Source organism: Ictalurus punctatus, chromosome 15 (genome assembly GCF_001660625.3).
Source record: "Ictalurus punctatus breed USDA103 chromosome 15, Coco_2.0, whole genome shotgun sequence".
Lineage (NCBI taxonomy): Eukaryota > Metazoa > Chordata > Actinopteri > Siluriformes > Ictaluridae > Ictalurus > Ictalurus punctatus.
The window spans coordinates 13,598,989-13,605,226 of NC_030430.2; positions in this window are offsets into that span (position 1 = coordinate 13,598,989).

Sequence of the window (6,238 nt, forward strand, 5' to 3'; positions counted from 1 at the left end):
CCAGCAGGCTGACAGAACTTTGACATGGAGACAACAGACCAGCCAGCAAATTATGTGCACAAAAATCCTGTCCTTAATATCTGATAAAGCCAAGATTGCCTAATTAATTTCACTGCTCATGGGCAAACTGTTTGACTTATTCGATCTGGTCTGTGAAAAATGTTGTGATCCTACAACAATTTTGTTGCAAGAGGCTGGTGATTGTCTACTAACATTAAAGCAACATACTGCATCTGAATATGCCTTAGGATTTAGAACTCTAGCTGCAGACAGGAGATGAAATGAACCATCCCTCACTGATTAATTCTGTCAAGGACTCAGGAAAGATGCTATCATAGAGTTGGCTTGAAAAGACAGCCATTCATCATTGGACTTTCTAATTGACTTAGCCACCTGTCTGGCAGAAGGGGGAAACCTACCCTCACTCAAATCTCTTCCTCATTGGGAAGAAAGAATAATCTCACTCAAAAAACTATGCAAATTGGAAACTACATTGACTACATTGGGGCACCAGTAATGCTTCTGTTGTGAGCATTCTCATCACATCAACCTGTGTCCCACTTGCCTCAATAATTGGGTGGATGGCGCATGATGATTTTTGTGAGTGCACAAAAATCTTCACATTTCTTCTTCAATTTAAGTGAAATTATTCAAAAACCAAGTTTGCTATCTCAGCACTCATCGAGACCAGAGTGCAGGAAACGGCATAGATCATTCCTAATATAAATTCATGGACAGCAGCCCAGTTGTAGTGATTTTATTTCTTGTTACCTTGTATCCAACTATCCTTATGTCCTAGGATTGCCCTAGCTTCAAATGCAAAACAAGAAATCATAATCTGGTCCCCTTAATCTGGTTCCCACTTCATCAGCATATGCCGGAAATTCTTTGAACAAAAAAGGGGAGGTGGATTTTTTCCATATACTGATTATCTGCATTTTCATCAGGTCTTGCTACCAATTTCTCTTAACGTAAGCCCATATCTTTACCAAAGTAGACCTAATAAATGCATATCATATTGGAGGGTGAAATGAATGGAAAACAGCCTTTAAAACTTTAGGAATTTCTAAATATTTAGTCATTCCATATGGCCTAGTAAATGTCCATTCTGTGTTTAGAGCTACTACTTTCTACTAATAATCTTTGGATTTGCTCTGTGTCATATCACAGCAAACCAGTGACTACATTTCCCATCCTGCACTGCGGCCTACAAACATGGCCACAATGGACTACACTTCCCACACACACGCACACATTCACGTTCTTCAGAACGCTAATCACACTCCTGTTTGCAATCTCACACACACTCACACCACAGTATATAAGAGACTGTTCATATACTATGACTTTGCGTAGGATTGAGTTTAACACTTTACCAAGCGGTTGTTCTTTGTTCTCGTCTCATTTCGTTTCCCGACTCTGATTCAAGCCTCGCCCTATTTATGCCTGTTTGCTGATCACCTCACCCATTGCTTGTTTTGACCACGCTTCTGTCTAATGATTTGGATTTGTCTGCCTGTCGCTCGTAAATAAAGTCTTCATTTGCATCCATCCTCAACTCCTTCACGTACTGGAACATGACACATTGTGTATCAGTTTACACATCACTTGATGCTTTGCCTATTCTATGATTATTTTGTTGTTGTGTCCTCTTGTTTTGTTTATGTTCATTGTTAATAAACTTATCCCTGCTCTTACAAACACTAGTCTATGGATCATAAATCACCTATATAAATTTAATTTTATTATAGACTTTTTTTAGTCTGAAATGTTTTAATCTAATGGCCACTGTAAAAGCAAATAAAAAGTAAGTAAATACATGTGTTTGTTTAGATTGATATGAATCAGGTCATTTACTGAGATATGCTCACAGTGGATAGAAATTCTAGTCACACCGATGCATCTTTGAGGTCGGGTGAGTTTTAAGGAAATAGGTGAAAAGAGAGAGAGAAAGAGAGCTAAAGGGATTCAATCAAACGTGTAAAAGCATCTCCATGGAAACCAAGGTCATCATGCATAAAAGGTAAATGCATGTTTTGCTGTATATGGTAAGATATATTTGAATATAGGAAGTGTTAAACTGAAACTTCCAAATGAGAACACAGTCCCCTCCAAAAGTATTGGAACAGCAAGGCAAATTCTTTTGTTTTCATGATATATAGAAGACAAATGAATATGAGATGACAGATCAGGCTTTCAGCTTTTTTTCCTTATATTTACAGCTAGATGTTTTAAACAACTTAAAACATGGCACCTTTTGTTTGAACCCACCAATTTTTCCAGCGATCAAAATTATTGTGACTGATAGGTCTTTCTTGCTGCTCAGATGTGCCCAACTAAATTGATTGTTTAAAGAATTAATAGCTCTGAAAGTCTATTCTTGGCTTGAGCCATAGGTTTCATCTATGAAGACTGCATTTGTTGTTAAAAAGGATAAACCAATATGAAGACTAGCGAGCTGTCTATGGGAGAAAAGCAAGCCCTCTTGAAGCTGAGACAAGGGGGAAAATCTATCAAAGTACAAGTCTTGGGCATAGCCAATACAACAATTTGGAATGTCCTGGAAAAAGAAAGAAACCACTGGTCTATTAACAATCAGACATGGTACAGGTTTCCAAAGGAAAAGAAGTTGATGACAGAAACATTGTGAGAGCTGTGAAGAAAAACCCCAAAACAAATTATTGACATCACCATCAAACTCCACAGGTAGGGGTAAATGCATCACAATCCACCAAAGAAGACTTTAAGTGGAGAAATATAGCGGCCATACCACAAGATGCAACCCAATCATCAGCAGTTACAATCAGAAGGCCAGATTGGAATTTGCAAAGAAACACAGAGATGAGCTGTGTTCCAGAAAGTTCTGGAACCAAGATTAACCTCCAGCACAGTAATGAAAAGGCCAAAGTATGGAGAAAGAAAGGATCTGCTCATGATCCAAAACATAGAAACTCATTAATCAAGCACAGCTGAAGTAGTGTCATGACTTAGGCTTGCATGGCTGCTTCTGGAATGGGCTCACTAATCTTTATTGATGATGTAACTCCTAATGGTAGCAGCAGAATGAATTCAGTAGTCTACAGAACCGATCTGTCTCCCAATTTACAGAGAAATGCATCCAATCTAACTGGGAGGAACTTTATCATGCAGCAAAACAATGACCCAAAAAGCACCTGCTCAACAAAGGACTTCATCTGAGAAAAAAGTGGAACATTTTAGACTGACCAAGTTAATCACCAGACCTTAACCCAATTGAGTATGCATTTCACCACTTAAAGCAGAGACTAAAGGGAGAAACCCGCCAAAACAAACAACATCTGAAAGACACTGCACTCTAAACACACATGTTTAGGCTCAACAAAAAAAACATAATGCAACAGTTTGCCGTGTTATGACAACTTCTAATGAAAATTATGTTCAACCAATGAACTATATTGAGTTAGAGAAATTAGTTTCCTCTATAATCAAAGGTATTTTAACACAATTTTAAATAAACACAATAAATTGTAGCATAATCACAAGTTTTTAAGTTTATTGCTCATAGACATGAAATTGTTCCAAGTAGTTTTTTCACATTATTTAAATGGAATTTTTAAAGGGAACCTTGACTATGAAGACTTGTATGGCTTATTAGATTAACGCTGACATCCGCTATATAAATCCTCTATATAAAAACACTGTAGATGTCAGTTGTTTTTTAAATAATAATAATCCTTGCACTTTTAGGCCGCCATTTCTGTTTATGTTGAAATGCATTCTGAGTAGTGACGTTAAATGATTGCAACGGTCTTGATTCTCCAGCGACCCCACAGTGATATAAACATGTCTTCAGCATTTTCAATTGGAACCCGAGCGTAACATAAACAAGGAGGCTAATATAGAAGACATTACTCAAAATATACATCAAAATGAAGATGATCAGAGAAGTGATGAGGTTAGAGTGGAGCAAAATAGATAGTGTCTGTGTAGCAACTGCACATCTATGCCAACCGAGAGCATTTGTTGTTCATGGTAAGCATATGTATTAAACTATCATTTTATGATGAAACTTATTCTAATATCAATAATTTTATAATAATTAATACATTTTTTCACTGTCGTATACTTTATCCTGTTAAAATTCCCACAGCCCGCTAGTGCACTGTCACCATTTTATAAGCAAATCAACACAGCTTTTGTGTGTACGAAGGTACTCATACCTTTGGAAAGCTAAGATTCTTGTGTTTCATTTGATATAAACCATTTCAAGATACAATTACAACAGCAGCTACAAACAATGTCTCTGTCAGACCACTGATATACAGACAAATACTTATGAAACGGAGGCAAGTCACCTCATATGAAGCCTCATTGTAATCTACTGATCAATAACATCCTGACAAAAAAACAGTCTTGTTACACTGGCAAAGGTCCAAACAATCAAATTATGTAAAAATATTTAGTCCACCTTTCAACAGAGACCAAAACCATGCATGTATTCCAAATGGTTCAAGAACAGCTTTAATTTTACTTAGGGTATGCCTTGGCTAGGTGTTTTAGGCTAATTTTACAGGAGATTTGCATTATGAGAATATACAGAAAAAATGCACTAACAAGATGCTTACCATCACAGCCCTAATCAGCACCTCAACTAGTTTCCTTTAAAAAAAAAAAGGGATATAGAGGTATATGTAGAACTTTTATTATATTACAAGTATATGAAAATACAAATTAAACTGTTTTGCTATTGTATCACTCTATATTGTTTTCTACAGTTCGAGCTGACATTTCAATTATTTGATGCTTCTCCCCCACAGTTATATATTTTGAAAGAGAGAGTACAGAGTAGAGTTACATTTCACAGCATGTCATAACAACAAACTTCATGCTTTATGACTGCTTTTAATCTATGAATGACAACACAGCTCTGTTCTTGTATCTTTGTGATATTTACTACATTAAGAAGTACATTTCACATTTTATGTGAAATTCAAGACTAGAATCTCCAAATGCTAATGTTTATGGGTGGGCAATATGACTACAATCTTATATAACAATAACGATACATTTTCTCAGGTAGGTCTATCAATAGTATTCAAATGAGAAATACTAAGGAAATTGAATAACGTAATTAAATGTAAAATAAAATGGACTTCACTGTATGACATATACAGTGATTCTTATTAAATTTACTGAAGTTATTCAGTCAAATGTGTGAGTGAGTGATATTCTCTTTGTCTATTGTTATTTAATTAACATTAATGACACAGCAGCAGATTTATTAGATTGCTGTGACTTTAAGACCTAATGCACAGATCCAATGTACTGTACAGACACACCTCAGATTTTTTCCCAACTGTTTACATTCACTTAAGACATGTGTTTGCATGAATACTCGACCAGACCTTCATTTTGACATGATGTGTGTGTATTTATATGACCGTCCAAGCATAATAAGCTAAAGAGAACTCAACAGACTGAAAACTCAATAGAATATGCATGAACGCTGCTTACGTACTCCCAGTACAATCTCAGCCAGTGACTTTACTTTCATATAGCGCATTGCTATAGCGAAGTGTACTAGCAGCGAAACTCTTTCATACAATTAATTTTACAATTAAACTATTATATTATTTATTTATATATATATATATATATATATATATATATATATATATATATATATATATATATATATATATATATATATATATATATATATATATATATACACACACACACACAAATATGAGACCTCCTCAAAGTTCAACTCTTAGTCTTCCATGTTTAAATGCATCTTTTTTTTTTTTTTTACTCTGCAACAGTGATTCAAATTAAATGTAATGAAGGTTAATGTTTTTTTTTTAAACTCAAGTAAATGTATTATAATTTAACTGCACTCAAAAACGTACCATTACAGTGAACCATGTACTCAAGTTGTCATGGACTGGAGGAGGTGGTTCCAAGTATAGATAATTAAATGTCTCATGGCAGATATAGTAGCAGACATTGAGTTTAGCTTAATCAAAGAAGTATCTTTGATTTGAAAGTGCCAAGATTAGAAGTGTCTTGGCACTTTTTTTCTCCACTTCACAAAGGCACACTCAGGTGTAGTGAATCAAGGAGTTGCAGCAAGATTACAAAGGAAGAGGCAGGGAATAAAGATGTAATTGTCACGTATCGAGGTTGAGGCAGAAGCAAGTGCAGATAATGACATTTATTTAAACAAACGTACTATGAAACAAAGACACTTAGACAA